Source organism: Meleagris gallopavo, chromosome 3, assembly GCF_000146605.3.
Source record: "Meleagris gallopavo isolate NT-WF06-2002-E0010 breed Aviagen turkey brand Nicholas breeding stock chromosome 3, Turkey_5.1, whole genome shotgun sequence".
Classification (NCBI taxonomy): Eukaryota; Metazoa; Chordata; class Aves; order Galliformes; family Phasianidae; genus Meleagris; species Meleagris gallopavo.
In genome coordinates, this window is record NC_015013.2 from 64,608,864 (window position 1) to 64,624,823 (window position 15,960).

The following is a 15,960-nucleotide window of genomic DNA, read 5'->3' on the forward strand; positions in this document are numbered from 1 at the left end:
TAGCTATACTTGCATTAGTGTGTCTCCAGTGGCCTGTCATGAATACCTTCAGGCTGCGAAAGGAACAGAATCTGAGTAAGTCAGCATTATTGTGTAAAGCATGGAAATGAAAAGTAACTGCTTCAGCCACAGCTGAGAAGAAAAGTCTTCAGGATATGCTATTTTGCCTAATATTTATTCCATATGATTCATTTTAATTAGTATACAACTGTCTTACTAGAAGATTTTATTAAGATAAGTAATAGTAATCCTTAATTAGTCAAGCTGTCTTTATGCAAATGAATTCCAATAAGCCTCCTCATGCATTCGAACTCCATGAGAGGATTTCCAGGATCAGGCTACAAGCAGTTTTACTCTGCCACGATGGAGTGAAATTAAATTGATTAAAATCAACACACTCACAATAGAAGCAAAAATACTAATGTAAAAATAAAAGGAAAACTATTAATTTAAATTAAAAGGTAGTACAACGATATGCCCAACCTTATTTTATGCTAAGAATTTGATATTTGTAGCTACCATATAAAGAGTGCAGTGATGGCATGAAGTAAATACTAGCTTTATAAGGCTACCACCAAAAGAGGAGAAAATGCAGTCATAACCATGCACACCGTACAGTGATATTTTTCAAGCACAAATAAGACCTCACCGAAACCATGTTTGAGATAAATGTTATGCTATCCAGTTACAATAGAGGAGATCAGACTTATTATTTCCTTCACAATGAAATCAGTATAAACAATTCGTATAATGTTTGGACACCAAACTCCTGAAACAAAGAAGCCTAGAAAATCTCTTACAACCACCCACAGATTTCGCATGCTGGCCTGTGATTATACAACTGGAGAAGATCATTCCAACTGCCATGTAAACCAATGTCAGTCTGCAAAAGGTAGTACCACAATGGTTCTAATAAAAAATAAAGCAAATTCCTGGAACAGTCATCAGTAAGGAACACTTCTATGTTTATCTAACCATTTTTCCCTGTAAATAAGGAATACTTTGCTTAAATTTAAAGAAGACAACTTAGTTCTCATAGTAAGGGTCTTGTGTGCCTTTACTAAACTACAACACACATCCAGCTATATAAAAAACGAGTCTACGACCAATAGAGCATTTCAACCTAGTCCTCCATGAAACAATCTTGTTCTCATATTTTCTTGCTATATGGGGATAATCAGCCTAATTTTTAGAAATACATATCTGCCAAACAACATATCTCTATCCTATATCCTACGGACTATACACAAAACAAGATATTTAAATGATGAAATATTTTCAGTTCTCTCAGGAAAATACAGTGTTACTGGAAACCAGGCTTCCACCTTTGGATTTTAGTTTTTCTCTTCCCTTGCAACCAAAAGTAAATTATCTGAATTAACATGGCCTTACGTCTAAAAGAGATGTGAAAGGATACGGCAAGTTCTCTCTCTATGGATGTTGTCCTGAAAGTGTAAAACACTGCATACTTCTTAGGTTAGACACAAGGAGCAGGTCACAAAATATAAAGGACTCTAACGCACTGCATTAAGCCAGTTGCTGTGAAAATAAAGTCTACGATCTATTCATTTTGGGCCTGTTTCCACTCCATACCCTTTAAGGCTAGAAATTATTTTACACAAATCAGAATTTAATGATACGAAACATCCACCTCCTCTGTCCCAAACATTGGGAAAAGCAGTGGCATTTCTTGGTTTCTAATTATGCCATAGAGAAATTTTATCATTCATATATGCACTTAGTAAAGAAACTTACTTCATGGAAATCAACCATCTCTGCAAATTGGTTAATAATTTATATTTACCTAACATTAATCTCATTCTTTTCTTTAGGCTACAACTGACTGAACTGTAACTTCGTATGAACAATGGGTATTAATCATATAAAAGAAAACAAAAGGAGCAGTAATGAACTGACAAAGCTTGTTAGTCCTCTCCAGAAAGAGTGCAACAATTAACAATACAGTGAGGGAATAGCAATCATTCAAATGCAGTTAAAAAAAAAAAAAAAACTATATATAAACATGTATATTTATATTTATATATATGTAAAAGAAATGAAGAGTAGTAGCTGATAAAAACTCAAAAATCTTGGGGAAAAAAAGTCATTTTTAGACTTAACAAGCTGAGAACATTTTATTTACTATGAAAACAGAAAAAAAAATAACTGTAGTAAAATGCATAAATTGTCATTCTTAAGAAAGTTTATTCAGCATTTATATAAAGGCTGTTCCCTTATATAGCCATATGTGCTTTCAATCTTGTATTGCTAACATCTCATTTTTTCTAGGTCTTATTTACATATGCAATAGCATGCTGAGTTAACAATGCATTTGTTCATGAGCACTTTTCAGGAAGCACAAGACAATCTTTGCTCTTAGTGATCATTAGTTCTCTTGTGTTAAATGTGATGCAGTGATATCATCCAAAATGGGCATATATGAAGAGCTAATGACAATCAATTTTCCCCAATATTTTGATATTGTTTTTCATGTGAAATTCTAACGTAAATTTGAATACTACTTTGAATTCTAAAGGCAAAATAAAAAAGTGAAAAAATGTACTTTTAAGTTGAACGTTCAGTCAGAATATAATCTTCACCTTTCACTGGGATAGGGGCAAGAAGGAGTTTTCAATAAACTGTGACAATCATATACTGATATTTTTTGCATAATAGCTACACGTTCACAATGTAGACTGCATATTTTACTAAATGTCATGCTTAATTTGCTAATAAATTCTAAAAAGAGCAAACCCCTCCTAATAACAGCTGCAGCAGCCCAGATGCCATAAAAACAGAATGCCTTTGCTATGCAGGGGAGGGGCTGCCCTTTCCTCTGTGCAGGCACGTGGAGATGCCAGCCAACACCAGCCATTCGCCAGCACATTGTGCACTGTGGGATTTAGACATGGGGCAGGGCAGGAAAGCGTGCAGAACTGATTTAACAAACAAAACATGGAATAAAATTTTTTGGTGATGTACAGGTGGCAAAGGAGTCTCATTCACATCTGGTTTGCTAAGTGGAAAATGGCAGCTCCAGCCCCAAGCCTCAGTCTCCCCATTGCAATACAGTGGAATTGCATGGTTTTTCTTGCTTTGGCAACAGGATCAAGCTCTAGCCCTAAAAAAATTGATTCCATAAAGAATACATGTGCACATGCTGAATAAAAACTTACCAAGTCTTTAGAGTTGATTGTTTCTGAAGAACAGCAAAGTTTGGTAGGCAGAGGAACTGTCCTTTCTGTTTGGCTTGTGGGAAGATAACATTATCATTTTCTCTTAAAACTCTTAATATACTATTAGACTAAAAAGAACAAGCATCAAAAGCCCTGATTTATCATGAAAAATAGGGAAGCTGCTTCTTTACAAAGGGTTGTGGAAGGCCTTACCAGTAGCTCTAGAAACTCCAGTCCTCAGCTTTTCCAGTGAAGTGGCACAGTGGCTCTTAGCCTCTCCCACTCTCACTATGCCTCATCCACTGTTTTTACCAACTCCTTTTAGCAGTGAAAAATCAGGCACCATGCCAGTGCTGTGCCAGCCATGCACAAGTCAGTGTTTGGCTGAGGGAATGGATGCTGTCCCTGGGCACTGAAAAGGTCTAATAAAAGAAAATAGAAGAAGTAGTTCTCTGCCTCTAACATCTCATAATGAGAAAAGGGTAAGCAGAGGGTGAAGTGAGGCTTGAGATCATACAGAAACTGTTCTGTGATCCTCATCATGCAAATGAGGGACTTAGTCATACCCTTTTCTCCTTGGAGAATGCTACGAGGCAGGAGTAACTTGACAGCTGCTCTCTCACAATAGTTAGATCAGATTCCAATATACTCTTCAATCCTGGGCGTTGTTTTATTACTTCGTACTAAGATGTACAAAACTTCATGCACCTGCATTACACAGCATTAAACCCTACATTTACCAAATCTGCCAACACAGAAGCCGATTCAACTGGTGGATTTATTTGATGTGGTTGCTCACTGGGAAATGGATTGAAAGCACAAGCTTCTCTCAAGCCTACCACAGAGGAAACAGCTATAATATTTTACTGATGTGGGCAGGACCCAAGTGAGTGACAGAGTTCACCCAATTTGCTGCAATAAGTTCCTTCTGAAACAAAGAAACAAAGTTCTTTTGTTCAGTTTTAACACGTTTCTTGACTTCTATTACCCACTTGCCTTTTTCCATTCCCAAGGAAGGTTCCATTAATCATCCTTCTAATGGAAACACTTGTGTCTGATCACTTAGCAGTGGACACAGGCATAGCATTGGGCATGCACTGAACAAGAAGCCCAAGGGAAGCCCAGCTGAAAAGTTTGGAGAAGCAAGGATGCCTTTTTAAAATAAACTTTGGAAAGGTCAGCAGGACAGCAAGGGGTCAGCACCAGGCAGCCAGTGGGTGGATGGCACAGGAGAAAGACAACAACACTTGTCATTAATTATATCTGTTGGAATGCTACACATTTCCCACCCCCCCCCAACTGGTAGTACTTCAGACATCCAAGCACAGTCTCTCCCACGTCCTACTCGACCCCAGGCAGGGCACATGCCAAGAAGCTTTCATAGAAGCCAAGAAGTGGCTAATACAAGCAGAGGTTAAACATTTAAATGTGTCCCTCCACTTTGAAACTTTTTTTTCTCCAGTTCAAAGTCATCCCTTCATATTTCTCTCCTCTATCAATAAAATACATATTCTCTTAGAGCTAAACATGAGTAGATTATGGTGCCCATCCTTAAGCTAACAAAACTCTTAATTTCTTTGGAGAGGAATAATTACTGGGAATTAGACTGCTCAGAGTACGAACTCCACTCCTAAAATTGATGATGCAAGAATATAATACTATGTACCACTTACCTAGGTCTAGATGTATCAGATGTCCTATATCATTTGTCAAAACGTATGTAAATATCAGAACGCACTACCTGTGATTTTGCATACCTTGCCATTGCAAAACTTCAAAATATCCCTATATATAAGGTTATTTGCTCCAAAACAAGTAGTATATTATACTTTAATAAAATCCCCAATAAACTGTTGGTAGGAGAAGAGATGGCAGGCTAGTAATTCATGAATGGATCCATTCCTCCATTAACCCCAAACTCACCAAGGATATGGCCAAAGATTTCTGTGAGTCAAAGAAGATAGGTATCTCTGGAGCGTGATACTTGGGCTATCTCCCAAATAAATAGCTGGAAGGAATCAGCTTCTGTAAATGTCTCTCTCTGTTCTTTCAGTATAGGTAAAACTATACAACTATCCCAACCTGGAAGCCTTGTAGTTGTCTGAAGGTCATCCAAGATGTTACAGTGATGATGTAACAAAGAAGCTTTAGGTATTAGAACTTCTGCTTAGTAGGTTTAAAACATGGAATGCTGTTATTTGTTCACACTGTGAAAATTTCTGCATGTTTCTGCAGCAGGGCCAGAGGAGTCTTAAAACCAAATAGTGGGGTTCCTTTGGGAAGATAGAAGAAAAACAGCAGAATCTAGAGGGAATTGTGCTGAAGAAGAGTTAGGTGTACTCTGTGCACTTGCAGAACCCTGCTTTGTACAAGTGTAACTATACAGAGACAATGACTTGTGCTAATGGGTTATGAATATTATTTGGGAAGAAACGAAAAGCCAGCACTAGGGTCAGTGAAAAGTACTGTACAGCACTGTGGCTTAAGGAGAAATCCTCCAATGATGCAAGGTAAGCTCCTACCCAAAATCCAGCTATTAAGATTGCAGTGGAAAAAGATGTCAAAAGGAAAAAAGAGTTTTCTGGGAGATTTAATGAAAAAAAAAAGTGACTCTGTTTTTATTTGAACGATGCTTCAGAAAGGGAATATTCAAACTGAGTGTTACAGTCTGTGTACTCACGACCCAAGATAGGGTTTAAATTCACAGCTTTAAAGCCCAAATTAAATCATCATACATTTTTGAGAGTTTTATTTAACTTTTCCTCTGTAGTTTTCAAGCTTTCATACAGTCATAAAGCATGGGCAAACATAGGTTCACTCTACAAACAGAAAAATATTGTGGAAGGAAACACACATTGTGGTAAAGCACAGTATCCACAGGAAAGTATTAATCATTGTTAACTGAAAAAAAAAAAACAAAAAAAACACCAAAAAAAACTACCCAGTGCTGAAAAAGTAGTAGCTGTGTGGAAGTAACTTGTTAGTTGGATAAAGAACCACAGAGTGACCCACAGTATTCAGCACTCATGAGTTCACCATGCATTGTCAAGCCACAGCACTGAGCGAGAGAGTTAGGGATTGAGTGACACAGGTTGCACATAAGAATTTAAACAAGCAACTCTTCTTGCTTACTGTACTGAAAAAAACAGTAAGCAAGCCAAAGAGTGAGGCTGGTGGTACAGATAGAAGCTATTCGCAAAACTGCACTTTTGAGTTATGCTTGTATTAACCAGAGACTGGATATCAGTCTCTTATGATGATAGATAGACTATGTTCTACCTATGTCATAGCCAGAAGCTACTTGTACAGAGATGGAGAGATACAGGTCTAAAAGACAATACAACAACATAAAAAATGAATTCACTACTCAATACCCAAGGAGAAGTGAAAAAGAGACCTGTCCAAATTATAAGTTTCAAAAAGAAGCACCCTCAGGTAGCAGGATTAACTCCTAAGATTTCACCAGAGATCTCAATACGAAAACAAGTTGCCACCCCACCCCAACACGCTTTTTTCCATTTAGCTCTTTCTTCCTCCATGAAATTGTGTGCTGATTTTACTGTTCTGTGCTACCAATGAAGAAAGCTACAGGTTAGTGAGATTTCTGTGCTATACTTACAAACCACATGCAGTCAATGCTTCATAAAGCCAGAAAGAAACATTTCTTAATTCCGACCTCCTGTGTATGTCACATTGTATTAATGCTGTGTGTATGTGTTGACTACAGAAATCCTACCCTGACCCATAGAACTGCAGAGACATTTACCAGCTTGATTCCACTGGTGAGCATTTTACGGCTCAGAACTCACTGTCATTTGAATTTGAGAACCTACTGAATTTTGCTATTGGTTCTTATTATGTCCTCCTCAGCTAGATCAAAGAGTCCCCTAGGAATCAACAATTTTCCTTTGTAAGTACTTTGACAGAGTCAAGTCAGCTCCCAGTTTTTCCCTTTACAAATTAAACCAAATGAGCTTGCAAGTCTCTCTCCAGAAGATATTTCCCCCCCACTTCCTCCAGCAAATACTTTTTTTGCAACTGTTTTCTGAAACTCAGTGTTTCCATATCCTTTTAAAAATGCTGACAGTGGGACTAGATGAATTCTTCCAGTACCAACTTGACCAATGCCATTTATGTGGATGTACCTTGTAGCATACTTACTGTTATCCAACACATCTGTGGCTGAATAGTGTAATGGGAACTCTTATTCAGATGCCCATTCCTGATCACTTACTAACTTTTGGGCTAAAATTCTCCATTCTGTCAGTATGGCTTTGATCTCTTGTTCCTTGATGAATAATTGTGTGGTTAACTATGTCATTGCGGACCTTCTTTGAATCCAGCAGGTTGGCTGCAATTTATTCTATGACTTACCATATTTAAGAGCATACTCTGCTCTTCTTGTGCTATCAACGAACACTACTGAGAGATGATTTCATGCCTATTTCCAGACCAATGCATGTAAGTGAAAACTAAAACTGAATTTTGAAGTGTTTGCTTTTGTGTCATAGGGAAAGAGCAATCTCTTATCTACTTTGAACACATAGGATGGCCCACGAAGGGCTGTACATGAAGCATATAAAAGGCTAAGTCACGTTTCTGCCCTAGTCTCCAATTTCGTACAAATGAATGATAGGATTGAAATGAAGATATTTCTGTCAGACACTGCAGGTCGAACTCTCAGATTTCTGTGCAGATCAGGTCAGTAAACCATCTTTATTCAACTAGTACATAGCATACATAGCACACTCAAAATCTGTGGCTTTGTCACTTTGCAAGACTAGGTTTAAGGAATACATACAAGATCTTGCCTGGAATGGTGTGTATTAATCTACTGCATTCTCAACAGAGCTAGCAAAGGAGAAAGGAAAAAAGAAACATACGATACCTAGTCCACAGTCTTATAACATTCAATCCTCCTCATAGAAGGCTGGGGAAAATGACATGGGTGAAAGTGAAAAAAAAAATTGTGGGTTGATGCAGATAGTTTAATAAATAAACTAAAAAAGAGGAAAACAACAAGTGATGCAAAGGCAATCCCTAATCACCTTCCACTTCAGACCAGCCAGTGTCTGAATGGTGGTTACTTGGGAAAAGCTCCCCTCCAGCTTAACAGCTGAGCATAAGATTATAAAGCATGGAACATTTCCTTGATCAGTTTGGCTCCATTGTTCTGCCTGAGTCTTCTCCCAGCCCTAGCCCACTCCCTTGAAGGGCAGAGTAAGAAACATAGACCTTGAAACTGTGCAAGCATTCTGTATCAACAGCTGAAACATCAGTATGTTACCAACACAGTTCAGGTCACAAATCTAAATGGCACCATACAGGCTGCCAGGAAAAACATTACCTCCATCCTAGCCAGTCTCAGTACTCTTCTGGGCAACAATACAGCAGTACTGGGTACAGAATTAAGATTATGAAAGCAAAAGATCAAATTACCAAAGCTGCTCTAGCCCAAGTGGATATTTATCCTATCTGGCTATAGAGTGTATAAAGTTGTGAACAGCAGTAGTTTACAAACTCAGCAGCCTTGAGAATGTGTATTGTTATAACCAACAGAGCTCTGAATTTCCTCTTCCTTTAAAAAATACTGTGTTTCTTTGAAATTTGTGTTACTTTTTTAAAACTAAGTTTTCATATGATGCTGCATGGTCTTGCAGTCTTAAAAATCTTGCTTTGCTAATTTCAGTACTTGAAAATCAATTACTTCAAATAATTAATTTTATGAAGAATTAGCAGCACAGATTACTTTAAAAAAGACCGTTCAAAAATTTGGATAGGGTGAAATTATTTAGGGCAGCCTAGATGTAAAAACAATGTCTATCTCAAATCTTACCCTTATATTAGCCCACCATACCATTTTAATAGTAAAAAAATCACATACTAATATATTGCTCACTGTACAGTAGGAGCCTGCACTGTCTCAATGACAGGATATTAAATACCTTTCACTCTGTTTTCATTTAGTGTAGAAATGAATCTAGGTCTGTTGCATCCAGAAATGGAATTAAGTTATCAGAGAATATGGATTTCAACATTGAGAAACATTGTGGTTTCTATTAAGTGCATATATATACATAATAAGATAGAATGTCATCTATTAACTTCAAGTAGAGTATTAGAAATACGAGACAAAAATTAAGATCTGAAAATTCCGTTTTCTGCATCATCCTCACTCCACTGTGATGTTATTACTGGCCAAAACCACTTGGTTTTGTTCCCATAGCTTAGCTAAAAGTTTATTTGTTGATATATGATCACAAAAAAAGTCATTCTCTGAGTTGGGATAGGAAAACAGCTTAAACATCCAGCCCTTCCTTTGGAAAGGTTTTGTAAAGGCTCCATTGCTTTGGTCAGACATTTGTGTCTGGGCTCATAATCTGGGAAGAACAAAGCCACGAATCCCTCAGAGTTATTATTTTACACAAAGTGACCTGTTCTCCCAGTTGTTTTTCCAACTGGGGATTCTTGTGAGAGAGATCAGGATTATACCTGCCTAAACAATAATAGGCTCTTCCCAGTGTACTCCTGAAAGCTGAAACACTGTGGCTTTTCTTTCTTATAAATATCCAATTTAAGAAAGGAAAAAAGGGATCAGGTAATCCACAAATTTAAGAGATGCTGGGATCCCATTATAAGCAGAAAACTTTGGACCTTTCTTGAGGCATACATTCCATCGCCTGAAGCATTTCCTTGAATTATTTCTTCCAGAGTTCAATGAGTTGAACAAAGGGCTTTGGAGGGAGAAGATCTGAATAGATTTGAATTAGCTGAGAAGTGAACATCGGACAGGAGAATGGCCACAATCCACACACTTCTATTGCTCCTTGGGATGAGGCCTTACATGTTGCGCTCACCTGGGTGACTACTCCAAGAGTCTATACTTCAGCAGTTCCTGGGTGCTTAGGATGAATGCATCAGGTACCTGCAGTGAGGGCCCTGCTGCAATTCTCCTACCAGCCCATGCATGTGGGTCACCTTTGGAGAAATGGAATGGAGGGAAGCGTGGCCGCTGGGCACATGTTTCTTGTCCCCACACATGGCAGTTAGGTTGTCAGAGCATGCAACAGTCTCAGGAGCTCTAACACATTTCTCCAGTGTATTTTCCTAGATGATTTTCCAGTAATTACAACAAATGGACCAAAAAGTTGGACAAAGTAGGCTGGGAGAAGCTTATTAGTCTAACCATACAGATTGAAAATGATATTGTTCTGAATTTTACTCTTCTCCAGATCTGCCAGAAAGAGGATATACTGCATCCCAAGTTTCCACACATCATCAAAATCATCACATCCCATTATAAATACACAGGCACATAGTGCTTTTATGACAAGTCCTATTCAATTCACATTTACCAACAGTGTCTATCCTCAATTAGAAATTTTTGATTCTTTGTTAAGTTTGAAGGTAGCACCCAAGACAGTTTTTGAAGCGTTCATTTTTCATTTTAATAACAAATCTCAGCTTTATCTCTTTCCTTGAGTAAGGAAGCACTACTTCTTTATGTTCTCTTGAAAAAAGTTTCTCCTACTAGTTCTGATGAAACTTCACTGCTTCTGATGAAGGAGGTACTGGAGATGCCAACTTTTGATGCTGATTCAGAAGCACCCGCCACATGTTGTAAAAGTTGCTGCCTAAAAGGGATTATGTGTTCCTTCAAATAATATACGCTTAAGGAGATATGAATAAACTTCTGAATTCCAAAATGATTAAAAAAAATATAATACTCCCACAGAAAAGGGGAAAAAAAAAAAAAGTGAGAACCAAAAAGAAAGTTGATGAAATGGAACCAATTCACGCCAATTTTTGCCAACACATTTTATATGAAAAAGATGTCAGATGTCCTGGAGTTATTTATAAAGCTAGTCTACAAACAAGAACTGTCAGTACCAGAAAAATGGGTTTCATCTGCTTCTTTGTTAGTTTCAGAACACTTACAAACCTGTTGCAAAGAATAATCCAAAAAGACTGTCATATTCAGCAGATTATGTAAAGAAGAGTCAGAAGACTAGTTTGGTCTGGTATAATTTAGAGTAGCACTAAGTCTGATTAACTCATGCTAGATACTGTACACAGCATACATGATATGCAGTCTTCTCCGACCTCCTCCTCTAGGTCCTAGTTCAGAGGGTGAGGAACGTCTGAAAGGTGGTCCTTTTCAACCCAGGCCGTTCTGTGATTCTACGATTCTGATTCTATGAAATATATAAGATCTACTACGTAAATGTAATGGACAGTTTTCACCAGGTATATTTTCACTGCCACAATGCTCAATCATCTTTCTGGTATACACTTAACAGCTTCGGGTCACTATTCAGTATCTTTTGAAGACTGAATTATTATCTCCTTCTTGCTTTGAACAGCTTCAACAGGAAAAAAGCAATCCTTAACTTCTCTTGTCCTTGGCATTTACCAGAGGATTTTTTTCAATCAACAGAGAACCATAGTGGCTGAAAAATCTGAATGTAACAATCCAGGAATTACAGAACTGAACTATTTCATAATACACGGCAGTTCAATTTCAGTACGACCCTAAGCTTTATTGCATTCTTCCCCTCAGAAGCAAATCTGCCTTAGGCATACTATTTTTGACAGTCTACAGTACATCCTCCATAAACCTAAATTTATATGATAAGCTCTTATTCTTAACTCCAATTTTATCCTCATTTGGGGGGAAAAACTAAAGATAAGGATCAGTTTCTACACTTACTCTTAGCTGCTTCAGAAAAGAGAATGCAAATAAAGCTTCTTTATTTCTAGTTATTATTCTAATTACTTATCCACAGTTTGGACCATGATTGCTTCTATTTATACTGGGAGCCTACACAGTGCACTATTTCTGCATGACTGCTTGTCAAACAGACACCTCAAACAACGATAAACAGCTTCCTTTCATAATTAGAATTAGAAATTCAGAATTTTCCAGGGGAACCAAGAGAAACATTTTTTACATAGAAAACAATTGAGCTGCAAATTGGAGTTGGAAATTAGTCATAGAAACAACTAGAAATAAAGCAAAATCGTAAAATAAGGACCAGGGTTCAACCATGTAAACTTTTACTAATAAAGCATATTTGCACATGTGAAATAGTCAAAGTTTTAAACACATGGTGTAGTATGCAGCTACACTCTGTAAACATACTTTAAAAATACTTCAGGTGATCCTGTTCTGAGTAAAAGGTTACCCAGAATTAGCATAAAACGAAGGGTTTCTTGACTAGGAAGAGCAACAAAACTGAACATAGGTAACTGTCTTTGTTTTGAAGAGTCATAAAGAAAGAATGAACATGTAACACCAGCCTTCATTTATAAACAAATCAACATCTCGAGTCTTGTTATAAAGTCTTTACACAGAGTACGGGCTAGCAAAACAAAACCTGCACATCATTATATGTCAGGAAATGATGCAGCTAAGTAGAAGTGACAGACAAGTTTCCATCTAAAAATTAGGGCGGCTAATGGGGAGCACTGACAGAAACTGTTTTTAGCTTCAGCATAAGAACCTGACGTGACAGTGACATGCCCTACAGGTCTGACTCATAGGCTTCTCTGCGTGACAAGCCTCCTTCATACACTGCAGAGCAAAGTAACAGCAAGGAATTACTTGGGAGAAAGTTTGGTTACCCCTACAAATTTAGGCAGAGAGAAAGGCGCAGATGATTTGACAAGAACAGCACTTGATTTCTGAGGAAGGTAACATAATGCAGTCCACCCGCTAAGAGCCTGACGTGGTGAGGTGCTGAGAGCACTCCAGTTCAAGGGGCTGCAATCAGTGTGGGATGCTGAGCACATTGCAAGTCACGCCCTGACTCATGCAAGCACCCAATATGCTCACAACAGTTCTACCAGCCACCTCAAAGATTTGCACATAACCCACAGCCACACAAAAAGAAGGTTGGAGCATATGGCAAGGTTTCTATTTGCTCCGACTGACATCAGAGAACTTTCAGGCAACTGCAAAACACTACACATCCAAATGCTTCAAAGCTGTTTGTAAAATACCACTATCATGCTGTGGGACTGATCCTGCTGTCCTCCTTCCCTTTCAACAAACTCCTGCTTGGAATCTGTTTGAGAACACAGTGGCCCCAGAGCTCTTTTCACTATCACAGTTACTAAAAAATAGCAGCAGAGTGAATAGGGAGCTGAAGTTCAAAAACCCTGCTCTATGTGTAGCTCTTTCACGCACTAACAAAAGTATATTTATATAACAGCAATATTTTGCAGGTCCACATTTGTCCTGTCACCTACACTGTCTGCTCCAGTTTTGCATTTCCAGTAATGTGAGCATGTTACTGAACATGTGATGTGACACCTGCAAAATTCCCCTCTTCCTCAGCCCTTTCTCCCCTTCACACTGTGTGAACAATCAACCCTAGCTATGCTATCTAATCCCAGGAGCTCCTTAAAGGACTGACTTACTGCCAGTTTTGGTCAGACAACTGTTTTATCTTACCCCATACTCAGGACTCAGACTCACACTCACTTTGGCTGACAACATGAAGCAAACTGCATTACTACTCTAATCTTCAAGATTGTCACGACTCCTAGTGTGGCAAGTTGGGAGTATGAGTAAACTCAGACCTTCTGCTCCAAACACAGATGTCCCTTACACTTTAGATAAAGAAAACCTTTGCCAAACATTTATTACAGCAATGGTTATACAGATATCTCTTCTGATGCCAATATCTAAGCAGGTCTTTGCTCCTTTTTTCTCCTCTCCCCTACTGCCATTCCAGCCCGCGTTGCTCCATTAATTATGCTGCTACAACCATCTATTCGCCAGGAAAATAGAAGTTACATTTCACATTGGCCAACTTTCCAGACTCATTCACCCTACAGACCCAAACAGTTGCACTGACACTGTGGGGTGGCAGTGCCAGGCGTACATGCAAGTGTCACCACTAACAGATGGTCTGTGCAACCATGCCTGATGGACTACATTAAGAGCATGATTCATTTGGAAACTTAATTCAGTTATATAGGCTGACTCACAACAGGAACCACAGGTTTATTGTGGAACAGTGCAATTATGCATTTCTCTACAGAATACTAAGGCTTGTTGGACGACTAAGCCCATCTAACACCATGTCACTGCTCAAATGAGCTGCCCAGCCTTCCTCCTTCCCCTAGAAACATGCTCCTGCCCCCAGTCCTCCAACACTATGGGCACCCAACCAACTCTTAAGGGGAGTCATAAATCTCTTCTCATTTTTACAGAGTAGCCCTCCAAAGCAAGTCTTAGGTGCCCGTGCAACAATGAGAGTAGAAGCAAGATGGCAGGAAAAGGATGAGATCATTTCTTTTGGTAGCAGCTACCAATTAAGCTGAGTTGCAGTGTCAAACTAACAGTCAGCGTAATGGACGATGGAAACACAAGGGAGTGCTACCTATCTGCCAGCCATTCCTCCAGTGAGCACAAAAGGGTCTCAGACAGGTTCATCCTCCTAACTTAACCTGGTAGCATGTGTTAGAGTTGGGCAAAGAAAATGTATTAATTTCTCCTGAGATAATAACCAGTAAGGCTTCATTGGGTGTGAAGATGGCTTTTCACCTGGAGGTTTAGGTAAATACAGAATTATACGGGAAAGTATTCTAAACATCTAAGCAGTCAAGTTTCAGAGGAAATATCAGACTGAAGTTTGTATCTTAGCTGTCTTTATAACTAGTGGAGACATATTCTATGTAAATTAAACATAAAAGATTTGTTTTTAACCCTTGGAGATTTTCACATGATAGCCTTTTATTGATTCTTTGGTAAAAAAAGGTCCTTGAATTTTAACTGCTTCATCAATGGTTTAACAATACCAACTTTGGCAGTAATATTGCTATCGAGAAAGAGGGGATGACTTCTCATCTCTTTTAGTCTGAATTTTCCACTTCTTAAGTATGCCTTAGCACTAAATGATAGAAGTTAGGCTGTACAAAAAGAAAGTCTTCTGATAAAATAATATGGTGACTGGGAGGATGGTCTTCTTCTACAAGCATGGACACAGGAAAAAGTGACAAAAAAAGAGAGTAGACTGAAGTGGAAAAAAAGGATTTTACCCCTCAGATCACTTCTCTTTCTCTGACCTTTCCCACATCACAACCTCATCTGAGGCTGTGCAAGGATGAGCAAGGAATAGCTCAGGATTCCCAGAAAGAGAGGAAACAGGTGCCTAGACTCTAGAAGTGGGAGAAGAAAGACCTTGATCTAATTTTCTACTATTAGAATTAGTTGTCCATTTGAACCAAAGTTTTATATTCTAAATATACAAACAATTTTAAGTACAACACTAAGTATATTTGGAATTAGGCTACCGTTAATATCACAGAAAACTAATTGTGAGTAAGGTGAGAAGCAATAGCTTTTTCGTGTTATATTTCATTTGAACATAGGTGTTTAAGTAGCATCTATTTAAAAGCAGTTTATTCTTTGACTGTCTGTAACTCTGAGCACTTCTTTAAAGTCAAAAGTCCTGGTGAATGTAGTGCTAATCTCTGTGGACTGCACAGAATGCAGCAGGAACTTCATCCACTCATGGGTCACATACTGCATAACCAAAGGTACTTCTAGAGACGTATGGCAAAAAACTTGATGGGGATAGCCTGAGAGGTCATTGAGAGCCTGAACACATGTCAACAAGATAGGAGGAGCAACTTACTTAGATTCTGTAGCCTGCATAAAGGTTTACCAATATACTGACCACCTGTTTTAGCAGCCTACTGCACTGCACTGGAGTTGAAGTGTTTTTCCATCAGTGACATGTTTTATCCTAAAGTTTGTCAAGCCAGTTTGTCT

The 15,960-nt window shown here is 38.4% G+C and overlaps 1 protein-coding gene across 7 annotated transcripts in view; it reads right to left on the reverse strand.

Annotated features, from left to right (window-relative positions):
- The window catches only part of LOC104909369 (double-stranded RNA-binding protein Staufen homolog 2-like), a 59,235-nt gene that overhangs the window by 19,486 nt on the left and 23,789 nt on the right, over nt 1-15,960 (reverse strand). Inside the window, exons 1-2 of one of the 7 annotated variants that reach the window (XR_793015.2) lie at nt 5,100-5,114; nt 3,177-3,249 (exon numbers count right to left, since the gene is read on the reverse strand). The exons of 2 other annotated variants lie outside the window; for them this stretch is intronic. The gene's annotated coding sequence lies outside the window, so the exon portion shown is untranslated. Of the gene's footprint in view, nt 1-3,176; nt 3,250-3,389; nt 3,601-5,099; nt 5,120-15,960 lie in introns of those variants that run through there. 4 more of the 7 variants (XR_004159286.1, XR_004159287.1, XR_002113432.2 and 1 more) reach the window with 4 other exon arrangements.